The sequence below is a fragment of the Macaca thibetana genome, chromosome 8, assembly GCF_024542745.1.
Source record: "Macaca thibetana thibetana isolate TM-01 chromosome 8, ASM2454274v1, whole genome shotgun sequence".
In the NCBI taxonomy this organism is placed as follows: Eukaryota; Metazoa; Chordata; class Mammalia; order Primates; family Cercopithecidae; genus Macaca; species Macaca thibetana.
In genome coordinates, this window is record NC_065585.1 from 61082 (window position 1) to 76977 (window position 15896).

The 15896-nt window shown below is 44.2% G+C and overlaps 1 pseudogene; it reads left to right on the forward strand.

Annotated features, from left to right (window-relative positions):
- Nucleotides 1-5739: 5739 nt before the first annotated feature.
- On the forward strand, nt 5740-14652 carry LOC126961580 (endogenous retrovirus group K member 113 Gag polyprotein-like; annotated as a pseudogene).
- The last annotated feature ends 1244 nt before the right edge of the window (nt 14653-15896 follow it).

Genomic DNA, 15896 nt, shown 5'->3' on the forward strand with positions numbered 1-15896 from the left:
TAATAAGCCAAATTATGTCATTTTTGGACTTTAGGGAACCTAGTATCTTAAATGATTAGGACAGAAAAATACATAATTTATAATTTGATTTTGGAAAGTTTATCAGATATGAAAGGTTTAAAACACTTGATATCACAGGTCATTGTAAAATAAGTCACTGATTTGACCAAAGTGATAGCTCAAGGATTTTTTTAAAAAGGCAAAAGTCTTCATTGTTTGGGAGAGGAGACTTAATTTTCAAACAATAAGCCCTAATTTAAAACAACAGCAAGAAGGGAATTACATTTTTCAAAATTTTATATAAACAATCTATAAAATTTTAATATTGACCATAACATATAACTTCCATAAGCCTTTTATAACCTTTATTAAGGAGTCAGTAATGCTTCAAGAAAACCTGTCAATCTGACACAGGGCCCACATGCTGGTCTTGCGTCAGTGTGCCTTTGACAGTAATGATTAATTTACAGAGAAACTCAATGTATTTCCTCTCTCAAAACTGGCCCTTACAATCTCACATGCCCATGCCAACCCCTGGGCCCTGAGGAGTTGAACAACTTTAATGTCTGCATCTCAGGAATGTAGTTCATTTTGATTGGCGTCTTCTGCTGGGCCTGAAGATGAGGCTTGAATTTCCGTCAGTGTTTAAGATTTAGCAGAACTTAGTGTCCTTTTCAGACCCAGGACTCAAAGTCCTGTAACTTCATGTCACAAGGACTTTAAAAGAACATAGAGAAAGATACATGGATGTATAACCTTAATTTAAGAAAATTTTTTTCAATCTCAGTTTTTTTCTAAGCAAACCAAAATTTAATAATAATGGCAATGAGTTCAATAAACCACGAAATCTATTAGACCAGTTACCAAAAGGCAGAAGAAAAGACCTTTGGCACTGCACAGAATATTGTGATGAAAGAAAACATTTCCTTTAGACCTTTAAGAGAGCATTGTTAGCATCAGGCCACAACAAACAGAACTTGAGGAAAAAAACTTATATGAGCTGAAAATGAGTTGAAAGGGAGCATTACTATTTTGCACCCTTTCAAAGGGGAGAGAAAATAAAAAATGGTGAGATGCAATAAAAGTTGAACTTTGGGTTGAAAAAAATTAGAGTCTCTTATAATTTATTAAGAGTAAATCAATCCCTTAAGAAAATTTCATTGCTCTAACCAGTTATTTAGTGTATAAGTGGGTTTTTTTTTTTTTTTTTTTTTTTTTTGCGTTAAGCCCAATCTCTAGAAAGACTATTATAATTTCCCTTTAATTATAGACAACTTAATCATATAAGTTTTTTGGTTTGTTTTTTTTTTTTAAATCCTCTTATTGTGACTTACACAGACTGTTCATGATATGCTTGGATTTTCTGGTCTGTCCTGAACCTCTCTCTTTCTTAAACAACCAGTCATTTTATTTTAGGACTATGATTACCATACAAGATTCTTTCTCATATAAAATTATGTCTCTTTAAGCTTTCTTAAAAGAAAAAAACATCTTTATTTTTATAACTTTCTTTACATCTCTCTTATTTCCTGGTTCCTTTTACTTTGTTTTATACACAACCTTTAAATAAACCTTGAATTAGACAAATATTGTTCACCTTTTTAAAAAGGATACACATTTTCTTAGAATGTTTTTCTACAATATATTTTTATTGAAAAATACTCAAATAATGAAATATCTATTAATTTAATAAAACTTAAAATTCCAAATTATGAGTTTGTCTACAAGTATTTGTCCCATTACATTTGCCTAATTATTTTATTTTAATTGTTTACCTAGATTATTTATGAAAACTGCAGTGAACCATTAACCCTAACCCTAAACCCTAACTCTACCCCTAAACCCTAACCCCTAATCGCTAAACCCTAACCCCTAACACTAAACATAACCCCTAACCCTAACCCTAAACCCTAAGCCTAACCTCTAACGCTAACACCTAACCCTAAACTTAACCTAACCCTAACTTAAGCCTAACGCTGACCCTGACACTGACCCTGACCCTAACGCTAATCCTAACAACACTAACCCTGACCCTGAACCCAACCCTAACACCTAACCTTAACCCTAACCCTTAACCATTAACCCTGACCCTGACCCTAACCCTAACTTTAACCCTAACAACACTAACCCTGACCCTGACCCTGACCCTAACCCCTAACCTTAACCCTAACCCTTAACCCTTAACCTTTAATGCTGACCTGACCCTAACACTGACCTAAAATCTAACCCTAACCCTGACCCAAAACTTGAGCCAAACCTTAACCCTCACCCTGAACCTAACCCTAACCCAACCCTAACACTAACCCCTAACCCTAACCCCAAATCCAAACCCTAAACCCTAACCCTAGCCCTTAACTTTGACCCTGACACTGACCCTAACCTGACCCTGACCCTAACCTGACCCTGACCCTAAACTAACCCGGACCCTAACCCTTAACCCTTATCCCTAAATCTTACCCGTAACTGTAAGCTAACCATAACCCTTAACCCTTAACCCAAACCTTAAACCCTAAACCTAACACTAACCCTAACCTAACTCTAACCCTAAAACTTAACACTTGAACGATACACTGACACTGACCCTAACCCTGACCCCTAACTTCTACACTAACCCTAAAGCCTAACACTTACCCTTAACCCTAATCTTTACCCTTAACCCTAACCCTATCCATGACCCTGACCCTAACCCTAATCATGACGATGACCCTGAAACTGACCCTAGCGCAGACCCTAACATCCTAACCTTATGACCCTGACGCTTCCCAAAACCTGACCCTGAACAAGAGCCTAACCTAACCCTGACCCTAACACTTAACCCTTACGCCTAACCCTAACCGTAAGCTAACCCTAAACCTAACGCTTAACACTAACCCTACCCAAACCCTAACCGAAATCCTAACCCCTAACCCTACCCCTAGCCCTAGCCCTACCCTTACACCAAGCCCTAACCCTCACCCAGAACCCGAACCCTAAACCCTAAAACGAACCCACCCTAACCCTAACCCATAACCCTAACCCTAAACCCTAACGCCTAAATATAACCCTAACCCTAACCCTGACCCCTGACACTGACCCTGACCCTGATGTGACCCGGACCCGGACCTGAACCCTAGCCCTAGCCCTAGCCATAACTCCAACCCCAACCCCAACCCCTAACCCTAACCCTAGCCCTAACCCTATCCCTGAACCCTGAAGTCTGAACCTTTGTCCTGACCCTGACCCTGACCCTAACCCAACCCCAACCGTAACCCTAACCCAACCCCAACTCTAGCCCTCGCCCAACCCTAACCCCAACCCTAACCCTAACCCTACCCCTAACCCCTACCCCTAACCTAACCCTAACTGAACCCTAACCCAAACCCTACCTTAACCGTTAACCCTAAACCCTAAACCTAACCCCCATCTGTATCCCTCATGCCATCCCCAACTCTACCTCCTAACCCTAACCTTAAACCTTTGTAGTATAAAAGTGTCTGAAGTTTCCCCAGTGCAATGTCGCAGTGGACTGTGGGGTTTCGTCCAACAATGTCTCTATGTTCCAGCCCATTTCCAGGCTGGTCAGAGAGGGTACTAGCTTGTGGCAACTTAGGCCAGCTGGTGCTGGCAGGGGCCGACCAGTGAGGTGCTGGAGACTGTGATGGAGCAGGGAGTGGCTGTTGTACAGAAGATGTACCAGGCCATGATCTCAGCTGTGCAGCAGGCATAGTCAAGCAGGTAGCATAGCAGGAGAGCCAGCAGCAGCAGTCCCTGCTCAGTGGAGCACAGGCAGCTGCTCAGCATCAACTGCATGGTGGCCATGGCCACAGGTAGGACCTCCGCAGGTGGAGGGTGGCCACTATGTCAATGTGAACCCCAACTTCTTGATCTACTACATTGTCTCCCTGGAGCCTGACTAGAGAGGCCTGGGGGTACCATTAGCCACAGGAAGTGTTAGGTCTGGGCTCTGCAGATGACCTACACATCCACAGCATGCTGCCCCAGATGCCGATAAGGCAGATCCGGGCCGAAAAGTGATCTCTGTGCCCTTCCCGGAGCCTGTTCTACTTGCAGCAGCACTGTGCCCAGAGAGTGGTTAGGGTTACCAGATAGAGTTAGGGTTAGGAACTCTCCCTAACCCTACTTGACTGACCACCTGGTCGCTGCAGAGGGCAGGAGAGTCTGCAGCAGCATCTTCCCCTAGGCAAAGCCAGGGTCCAGGCCCCCCCTTCCTGAGCCACAATGCTGACCACTGACCAGGAGGACACAGTTCAGCCCTGACAAATACTTTCATACACACTAGATGGAGTGGGGGGGAAACTGAGGAGACTCACCATACTGTACCAGGTATCATGAAAATTTCCATCGATTCCTCAACATTCTTTCCCTGCCAAACAGAGCCACTTGTATGTTTTGATGCTCTTCAAAAATTAAAAATAAAAAATGCAAAAATAGGTAAGAAAATGTGTGGTATTTTAAGTCCAGGCACGGTAGCTAATGCCTATAATCCCAGTACTTTGGGAAGCTGAGGCAGGAGGATCACCTGAGGTCAGAAGTTTCAGACCAGCTTCATCAACATGGTGAAACTCTGTCTCTATTAAAAATACAACAATTAGCCAGGTGTGGTCGCACATGCCTGTAATTCCAGGTACTCAGAAGGCTGAGGCTGGAGTAATCGCTTGAATTCAGGAGGCAGAAGTTGCAGTGAGCCCAGATCGCACCACTGCACTCCAGCCTGGGCAACAAGAGCAAAACCCCATCTCAAAAAGAAAAAAAAAGAAAGAAAGAAAATAAAATGTGTGGTATTTTAAAAACAAGTTTGTTAAGGTTTAATTAACATCTAGTACGATGCGCATATTCACAGTTTACAAATTTTAAAAGAAAAATGTAAGTTCTATATTACAATACCTTACAGTCAAACTAGGGCAAAATATTTGCGACTCATGTCATAAAAAGCTTATTTTCCTAATTTATGAAGTCCTATAGACTGTAAGGAAAAGAGAAACATAAAAAAGAATAATAAGCAGCTGCTATGTGGAAAGGATGCCAGGCCATCCCCAAACACCTGTTCCTCCCTCACATAGACATGGAGCTGAGCTGTGAGGTGGCCAGCCAGCTCTGAGGTGGCTATGGAATTGGTCTTGGTTTCTGAGTTGTGAAGGGGAGGGGTTTGTGCGCCACTTTCCTGGAAAGGCCTTAGGAAGCTCAGGTTTCCCTGAACTTCTGCATGGCCTGGACTCCTGCATGGCCCAGGAGTGTCTGCCTCATGAGGGACAGCACAGGCCAGTGACAGAAAGACAGTGAACTTTCCCTAGAGGCAAAATAGGCTAGACACAGAGCCACCAAGGTGCTGGATCTATAAAGCAGGACAGACCTCATATGCTCACTGTTTGCCCCCAACTCCCTTCTTACAGGAGACAACAAGGACCCAGAAATCTACCCCACTTATTGGAAAGGTCAGAAAACCAGCCAAATGGAACCCATGTTAGTCCAATCTTCCAAGAGCAGGGACCAGCAAATCAACACCATGGCCATGTGCCCTGTTCCCCGACGTTGCCGAGGGCCTGTTTCAGGACATAGCAGGGAATAGAAAGGCAAGCCCCACTGCCTTGCCCTACTTCAGGAAATGCTGGGACACAGGCCAGCTGGTTACCCCACCACCCTCACTTGCTAGGAGAGAACAGGGACCCTGGCCAACTGCCCTCCATTCTTTTTGCTCCCCAACTCCCAGTATACAAGCACAACCTGGCAAAATGACACCTGATGCCCCACACTCCAGGAGACACAGAGGGATCCAACACACCCCACTTCCCCAAGCTTCCAGGAGACGGTGAGGACCCTATTCAGTTGCCCCTTACTGCTACTGTGTCACTATCAGGAGAGCTGGGGGACATCAGCAAACTACCCCCAACTGCCTATGTGACTCTCACTTCCATGAAAATGCAGGTACTGCTGCCAGTGGCATTCCCTCTTTTCAGGAGATGGCAGGGAAGCTGGTAAGCCCATACCCACAGCCACACCATCCCTCCAAGTGAATGCAGGCACCCTTGTCAGCCAGCTCCTTCCTGGAGATGATGGGAAACCCTGCAATGCCACCACTCTGCTCTACAATTCCAAGATGTGGTGGGAAAATACCCCATCCACTTTCATAAGACAAGCAAACCCTTGCTGCCGCTCTTCCAAAGACAGCTGAGAGCCCCTTCCATAATACAGAAGGGACCCCAGCATGCCTTCACTGGCTGCTTCTGTCTCTTCCAAAGAACTGTGGGGCCCCAGGAAGCTGCTCTGCCTTGCCTTCTGCCATGCCCCATATCCAGAAGATGGCAGTGACCCAGGCAAGCTGACCCATGCAGTGGATGTGGCACCAACTTGAAGACAGTAGGGAATCCCAGATTATCTTATTGGCTACAGCAGGGCACATGAGCATGTTGTCCCACTGCCACCTCACCACATACAGATGTTGGGGACCCAGGAAAGCCATGCCACAATGCTGCTGTGTCTCACTTCCAGGGAAGGTGGGGACTCAGCCATGCCCTCCACACTGCCAGAACCCTCTACTCAGGAATCACCAGGAACCCCTGCAAAACTGCCATTTTAATACACCCCATCTGACAAGAGACAGCACAAACACTGGCAAGACATGCTCTGCAGATGGTATAACTATCACTGCACCAAAGCACAGGGATATGTCACATTGCTCCCTCAATGTCCCTGAGGTCATTCTATTCTGGGATCCAGCATAATTACCAATACCACTGCTGCCGTCTTTCTGGAAATGGCGGTGACCCCAGTAAGCAAAACCCACAGCAATGCAGCTTTTATCAGATGGCAAAGACCTCGCCGAGCCACCAGCCTATGTGAACCCACCTGTCTGGAGAGACAGTAGGGCTCCAGTAAGCCTGGTCCCATCACCAGCTTAAGTTTTTTGTTTTGAGACAGGGTCTTACTCTATCACCCAGGCTGGAGTGCAGTGGTGCCATCTTGGCTCACAACAGCCTCAACCTCCCAGGCTCAAGCAAGCCACACATCTCAGACTCCCAAGTAGCTGGAACTACAGGCATGTATCACCACACCCAGCTAATTTTTGTGGTTTTTGTAGAGAGGGTTTTGCCATGTTTCCCAAGTTGGTTTTGAACTCCTGGGCTCAAGTTATTTGCCCACCTCAGCCTCACAAAGTACTCGGATTATAGGCATGAGCCACCATGCCCAGCCCCAACATTTCTGTTTTGTTTGGATAGAGGGTCTTGTGGTTGCCCAGGCTGAGAACAGTGGCACAATCTCAGGTCAATGCAATCTCCACCTCCCAGGTTCAAGCAATTCTCATGCCTCAGTCTCCCAAGTAGCTGGGATTACAGGTGTGCACCACCACACCTAGCTAATTTTTGTATTATTAGTAGAGCTAGAGTTTCACCATGTTGGCCAGGCTGCTCTCAAACTCCTGGCCTCAGGTGATCTACCCACCTTTGCCTGCCAAAGTTCTGGGATTACAAGCATCAGTCACCGTGCCTGGTGCCAAACAAGATTTTTTAGAGACACTCATAGAGCAATCAGCCACTGCTGTCCAGCCACTTACAAGGTGAACATGATGACTCTAACCCCTATATCAAATCTAACCCTAAAATTAACCCTAATTCTAAACTTAGACTTCACCAGTCCTGGCTCTACCTGCCTGTGTTCCACCTGCCCAACCACCCACCCAACCAACCTGAATACCAATGGTTAGGGAGACACAAACCTAGTGGGCAATGACATCCCATACAACCCTGGACTCTACAGGCCAACACATGTGTCCCAGGCGAGGACCTGCTCAACAGCTCTTACCAAGAGGGTCTGGGGTACTTTGCAGCCTAATCTCTAGGGACACCCAACCCCGCAGGTAAACTCCAGGACAAAAGTTGATGTCATGAGAGCGGAGTCAGGGACATCAGGCGGTGGGTGCTGACTCTGGACCAGGCAAGCTAAGGAACATCAGCTGTCACAGCTCAATGTGAGATGCCATCAGGGCTTAGTTCAGTTCATGGGGCAACTCAACTTGTCACCTCTGTCCTAGAACTGCTAAACTGTCGAGATAGCCTATGACTTGGGGGTACATGTTCCTTGGGTGAGAGCAAACGATGCCAAACCCATGAAAAACAGATGGACCTAGAGTTGGTAAATTTATCAAATGTAATGAAGAAAGTAGACAAAACTTTTTTATTTTATTTTATTTTTTTGTTTTTTGAGATGGAGTTTCACTCTTGTCGCCCAGGCTGCAGTACAATGGCGTGATCTCGGCTCACTGCAACCTCTGCCTCCTGGGTTCAAGTGATTCTCCTGCCTCAGCCTCCCGAGTAGCTGGGATTACAGGCATGCACCACCACACCTGACTAATTTTGTATTTTTAGTAGAGATGGGGTTTCACCATGTTGCTAAGGCTGGTCTCAAACTCCCGACCTCAGGTAATCCACCCGCCTCGGCCTCCCAAAATGCTGGGATTATAGGCGCGAGCCGTGGCGCCTGGCCTAATAGTAGATGAAACCTTTTAAGATTTTGAAGAAAAACGTGCAAGCTGCAAAATTATCTTGTAAAGCAACCGAGAAGAATAATTTAAAATCCTCTGTGAGGAAGCAGCTCTGCTCTAAGAATGCTTAAAGAAGAAAATTCAATGTTGCCAAAAAATCCACTTGTTAAATTCAGGTCATGGGATTTAAACAACATATTAGAAAGCCAGATATCTCTGCACACATTACAAAATAATATGGGTAAGTATGAACAAGCTTCCAAGGGAAATGGAACCTGATGATAACCATGGTGAATACAGAGAAGCCCTTAGTTGAGCTCTGCCAGGTTAAGGAAGAGTTTGAAATTAGAGGTGATGGAGGGATTATAGCAGAAGGCAAACAATGTTAGTGACAAACAGCTCCGCAAGCTGAGTCTGAATCTATGATCCCAAACCCTAACCTTCACCTAATTTCTAACCCTTAGACCATCAGCCCTAACACCTAATATCTAACACTAACCACATCACTGACCCAAAACTAACTCTAACCCAATCCTCACCCTAAAACCTCACCTTCACCCTCTAACCCTTATTCTATCCCCTAAGACTCACCCTAAACCCCCCATCACTCTCTAATCCTCTCCATCACCCTCACCCTAACCCAACCCCAACCTGATCCTTCAGTCAAACCGGGACCCTTAGGCTGGACAGACCAAGAATAGGTGGTTTTAACAGGGCCCAATAGGGAACCCCTGGAGGAAGAACCATGGAGACACCAGCAAAGGAACAAAGGGGGAAGATCTGCCCTAGCATCTCCTTTACTCAAGCACTCCAAACTCACAGAAAAAGATTGGAGGGCAAACGGCCAACCACCAATGGGGGATGCAGGACGGGCAGCATGGTGATAATAAGATCCAAAAGATAAGGACTGTCCTAGTCCAATCATTCGAAGTCCCTAAGGGACAGTTAATATATTGGCTCATTCTAATATGGAAGACTGAACATCAGATCCATGGGTCATCTCACAAGAGACATGAGTATTAGAAGATTTAGTAAAAGCGTGTTTCAGTGAAATGTAAATCAAACAGTGTTTTGATGGGCACATAACAAGACGGGGCTAGGTAGAGGGCTAAAGACCTGGTCTGAACTGTGAAGTGAACCAGGCTTCTGTTTCCTTGAGATGTAGAGTTCTAAAACCCCTTACTTGAAGTTCTGCATCTAGGTTGTAAATCAAGGAATCTTTTTGAGATCAGACATTTCCTTCCTACTGATGATTTCTAACAGCAAAGTGGCTGTCCATGATTTTAATAAACAAGGATTCTCAGTGGGAAAACAGACACTCAAGGGGGTCATTATATGACACTTTACATCTGCACAGTGACCACGGAGGAAATCTATTTCCTGAATACGTTACTCGACCTGATGAATGATAGGGCAGAGAGGCACTTTCTCGCACAAAGCTGATGTTTACTTTCCTGGAAGCCAGTTATGCTAAGATCTGGAGGAAGAGTCATCCAGGCAAAAGGAAGAGCGAGGTTGAAGACCTTGAGGCAGAATTAAGTCCAGTTACCTCAGGAGCAGAGAGGGACCACATCAGAGAGGCCGTCAGGGCGTAAACACGTACAGGCCTAGGCAGGGCCTTGTACATAAGACTTCATATTGTATCCTAGGTACAATGAAGTCACTGAATCAGGAGACAGTGATCCAACATACATGAAGGGTCAGTCTGGCTAACACAGCAGGCAGGGTAAGAATAGTCATTAAGTAGAATGAGCAGTAGTGAGGATAAAGAAAACGTGAAATACTTGAGATTCATTTTGAAGACAGAGCTGATATGCCAGTTGAAGTATTAAAAGTTTATATGTAATCCCAGCACTTTGGGAGGCTGAAGTGGGTGGATAACCTGAGGCCAGGAGTTCGAGACCAGCCTGACCAACATGGAGAAACCCCATCTCTACTAAAAATACAAAATTAACCAGACTTGGTGGCGCACACCTGTAATCCCAGCTACTTGGGAGGCTGAGGCAGGAGAATCGCTTGATCCCAGGAGGCAGAGGTTGCAGTGAGCCGAGATCGCACCATTGCACTCCAGCATGAGCAACAAGAGCAAAGCTCCTTTTCAAAAAAAAAAAAGAAAAATAAAAGAGAGTATACAGAAGTATACAGTGCTAGAGAGACAGCAATTGAGGATGACACAGGTTTGCTGCCAAATCAACTAGACAGGCAGTTGTGCCATTCACTGAAAAGAAGCCAAACTGTGGGGAAAAGAAAGAGAGATCAGACTGTTACTGTGTCTATATAGAAAGAAGTACACATAAGAGATTCCATTTTGTTCTGTATTTGAGATGCTGTTAATCTGTGACCCTACCCCCAACCTTGTCCTTGCAAGAGACATGTGCTGTGGTGACTCAAGGTTTAATGGATTTTGGGCTGTGCAGGGTGAGCTTTGTTAAACAAGTGCCTGAAGGCAGTACGCTTGTGAAAAGTCTCAGCACCATTCTCTTAATCTCAAGTACCCAGGGACACGTCCACTGCTGAAGGTCGCAGGGACCTCTGCCTAGGAAAGCTAGGTATTGTCCAAGGTTTCTCCCCATGTGATAGTCTGAAATATGGCCTCGTGGGAAGGGAAAGACCTGATCATCCCCCAGCCTGACACCCGTGAAGGGTCTGTGCTAAGGAGGACTAGTATAAGAGGAAAGAAGGCCTCTTGGCAGTTGAGATAGAGAAAAGCATCTGTCTCCTGCCCGTCCCTGGGCAATGGACCATCTCATTGTAAAACCCGATTGTATGTTCTGTTTACTGAGAAAGGAGAAAACTGCCATAGGGCTGAAGGTGGGACGTGCTAGCAGCAATGCTGCCCTTTATGCACTAAGAAAGTTTATGGAGATGTTTGCATATGCATATCAAGGCACAGTACTTTTCCTTAAACTTATGTCACAGAGATCTTTTTTCATATGTCTTACTGCTGACCTTCTCCCTATGATGATCCTATTATCCTGCCACTTCCCTTTTTCTAAGATGGTAAAGATAATGATCAATAAATACTGAGGGAACTCAGAGACCAGTGCCAGCATGGGTCCTCTGTATGCTGAGCGCCAGTTCCCTGGGCCCACTTTTTCTTTCTCTATACTTTGTCTCTGTCTCTCATTCCACCTAACAAGAAATGCCCACAGGTGTGGAGGGGCAGGCACCCCTTCATCTGGTGCCCAACGTGGGTGCTTTTCTCTAAGGTGAAGGTACGCTCAAGCATGGTCATTGAGGACAAGTCGATGAGAGACTCCCGAGTATGTCTACAGTCAGCCTTGCAGTAAGCTTGTGCACTTGGAAGAACCCAGGGTAACAATGGGGCAAACTAAAAGTAAATATGCCTCTTATCGTAGCTTTATTAAAATTCTCTTAAAAAGAGGGGGAGTTAAAGTCTCTACCAAAAATCTAATTATGCTATTTCAAACAATAGAACAGTTTTGCCCATGGTTTCTGGAACAGGGAACTTTAGATCTAAAAGACTGGGAAAAAATTGGCAAAGAATTAAAACAAGCAAGTAGGGAAGGTAAAATCATCCCACTTACAGTATGGAATGATTGGGTCATTATTAAAGTAACTTTAGAACCGTTTCAAACAGAGGAAGATAGCGTTTCAGTTTCTGATGTCCCTGAAGGCTGTGCAGTAGATTGTGAAAAAGAGGCAGGGATAGAATCCCAGAAAGGAACGGAAAGTTCACATTGTAAATGTGTAGCAGAGCTGGTAATGGCTCGGTCAACGCAAAATCTTGATGATAATCAATTACAGGAGGTGATTCATCCTGAAACGTTAAAATTAGAAGAAAAAGGTCCAGAATTATTGGTGCCATCAGAGTCTAAACCACGATGGCCAAATCCTCTTACAGCAGCTCAGATGCCTGTAACTTTACAACCTCAAATGCAGGTTAAACAGGTACAAACTCCAAAAGAAGATCAAATAGAAAAAGATAAGAGTCTCTGTCATGGCAATGCCAATCCATATACAGTGTCCACAATATCAGCTGGTAGAAAATAAGACCCAGCCGCCAGTAGCCTATCAATAATGGCCACCAGCCGAACTTCAGTATCGGCTGCCCCCAGAAAATCCATATGGACAACCAGGAATGTTTCCAGCACCACAGGGCAGGGCGCCATATCCTCAGCCACCCACCATGAGACTTAATCCTATAGCGCCACCTAGTGGACAGGTAGTGCATTACATAAAATTATTGATGAGGCAAGAAAACAAGGAGATATTGAAGTGTGGCAATTCCCAGTAATATTAGAATCAAGACCACCTGGAGAAGGGGCCCAAGAGGGAGAGCCTCCTGTAGCTGAAGCCAGATATGAGTCCTTTTCTATAAAAATGCTAAAAGAAATGAAAGAGGGAGTAAAACAGTATGGACCCAACTCTCCTTACATGAGAATATTATTAGATTCCATTGCTCATAGACATAGACTCATTCCTTATGATTGGGAGATTCTGGCAAAATCATCACTCTCATCCTCTCAATTTTTACAATTTAAGACTTGGTGGATTGATGGGGCACAAGAACAGGTCCGAAGAAATAGGACTGCCAATCCTCCAGTTAATACAGACGTAGATCAACTATTATGAACAGGTCAAAATTGGAGCATTGATAGTCAACAAGTAATAATGCCAAATGAGGCCATTGAGCAAATTAGGGCTATCTGCCTTAGGGCCTGGGAGAAAATCCAAGACCCAGGAACCGCCTGTCCCTCCTTCAATACAATAAGACAAGGCTCTAAAGCACCCTACCCTGATTTTGTAGCAAGGCTTCAAGATGCTGCTCAAAAGTCAGTTACCAATGAGAATGCCCGTAAGGTCATAGTGGAGCTGATGGCATATGAAAATGCCAATCCTGATTGTCAATCAGCCATTAAGCCATTAAAAGGAAGGGTCCCAGCAGGATAAGATGTAATCTCAGAGTACTTTAAAGCCTGTGATGGAATTGGAGGAGCTATGCATAAATCTATGCTTATGGTTCAAGCAATCACAGGAGTTGCTTTAGGAGGACAAGTTAGAACATTTGGGGGAAAATGTTATAATTGTGGTCAAATTGGTCATCTAAAAAAGAATTGCCTCATCTCAAATAAACAAAATGTAACTACTCAAGCTACTACAACAACAGATAAAGAGCCACCTGGCCTATGTCCAAGATATAAAAAGGGAAAACATTGGGTTAATCAATGTCATTCTAAATTTGATAAAACTGGGCAACCACTGTTGGGAAACAAGAGGAGGGGCCAGCCTCAGGCCCCGCAACAAACTGGGGCATTTCCAATTCAGACTTTTGTTCCTCAGGTTTCCAGGAACAACAACCCCCACTGTCACAAGTGCCTCAGGGAATAAGTCAGTTATCACAATACAGCAATTATCCCCCACCACTAGCAGCAGTGCAGCAGTAGATTTATGTACTATACAAGCAGTCTCTCTGCTTCCAAGGGAGCCTCCACGAAAAATCCCCACTGGGGTATACGGCCCATTGCCTGAGGGGACTGTAGGACTAATCTTAGGAAGATCAAGTTTAAATCTAAAGGGAGTTCAAATTCATACTGGTATGGTTGATTCAGACTATAAAGGTGAAATTCAATTGGTTATTAGTTCCTCAATTCCTTGGAGTGCCAGTCCAGGAGACAGGATTGCTCAATTATTACTCCTGCCTCATATTAAAGTTGGAAACAGTGAGATAAAAAGAACAGGAGGGTTTGGAAGCACTGATCCGGCAGGAAAGGCTGCATATTGGGCAAGTCAGGTCTCTGAGAGCAGACCTGTGTGTAAGGCCATTATTCAAGGAAAACAGTTTGAAGGGTTGGTAGACACTGGAGCAGATGTCTCTGTCATTGCTTTAAATCAGTGGCCAAAAAATTGGCCTAAACAAAAAGCTGTTACAAGACTTGTTGGCATAGGCACAGCCTCAGAAGTGTATCAGAGTACAAAGATTTTACATTGTTTAGGGCCAGATAATCAAGAAAGTACTGTTCAGCCAATGATTACTTCAATTCCTGTTAATCTATGGGGTCGAGATTTGTTACAACAGTGGGGTGAGGAAATCATTATGCCAGCTCCATTATACAGCCCCACGAGTCAAAAAATCATGACTAAGATGGGATATATACCAGAAAAAGGACCAGGAAAAAATGAAAATGGCATTAAAGTCCCAACTGAGACTGAGGAAAATCAAGAAAGAAAAGGAATAGGGCATCCTTTTTAGGGGCAGCCACTGTAGAGCCTCCTAAACCCATTCCATTAACTTGGAAAACAGAAAAACTCATATGGGTAAATCAGTGGCCACTACAAAAACAAAACCCGGAGGCTTTACATTTACTAGCAAAGGAACAACTAGAAAAGGGACACGTTGAGCCTTCATTCTCACCCTGGAATTCTCCTGTGTTTGTAATTCAGAAAAAGTCCAGCAAATGGCGTATGTTAACTGACTTAAGAGCTGTAAATGCCGTAATTCAACCCATGGGGCCTCTTCAACACCGATTGCCCTCTCCAGCCATGATCCCAAAAGACTGGCCTTTAATTATAATTGATCTGAAGGACTGCTTTTTTACCATTCCTCTGGCAGAGCAGGATTGTGAAAAATTTGCCTTTACTATAAGAGCCATAAATAATAAAGAACCAGCCACCAGGTTTCAGTGGAAAGTGTTACCTCTGGGAGTGCTTAATAGTCCAACTATTTGTCAGACTTTCGTAGGTCAAGTCCTTCAAACAGTTAGAGACAAATTTCCAGATTGTTGTATCATTCACTATATTGATGATATTTTATGTGCTGCAGAAACAAGAGAAAAATTAATTGACTGTTACACATTTCTGCAAGCAGAGGTTGCCAACGCAGGACTAATAATAGCATCTGATAAGATTCAAACCTCTACTCCTTTTCATTATTTAGGGATACAGAAATAGAAAAATTAAGAACTAATAGAACACTCAAAACTCAGTTAATCAAACAAAAAAAAGGGGGAGACAGCAAGGAGCGTACCACTCCTCAGATGCAACTTAATCTAGCACTCCATACTTTAAATTTTTTAAACATTTATAGAAATCAGACTATTACTTCTGCAGAACAACATCTTACTGGTAAAAAGAACAGTCCACATGAAGGAAAACTGATTTGGTGAAAAAACAAAAATAAGACATGGGAAATAGGGAAGGTGATAACCTGGGGAAGAGGTTTTGCTTGTTTCACCAGGAGAAAATCAGCTTCCTGTTTGGATACCCACTAAACATTTGAAGTTCTGCACCTCCACGGAGATGGAAACACTGCAATCGAGCACCATTGACTCGCAAGATGAACAAAGTGGTGATATCAGAAGAACAGATGTGCAGGAAGTCAGGGACCCTGAACAGAGGGACTGGCTGAAGCTATGGAAGAAAAACATGAAATGTGACGATTTCATGAACATTTATTAGT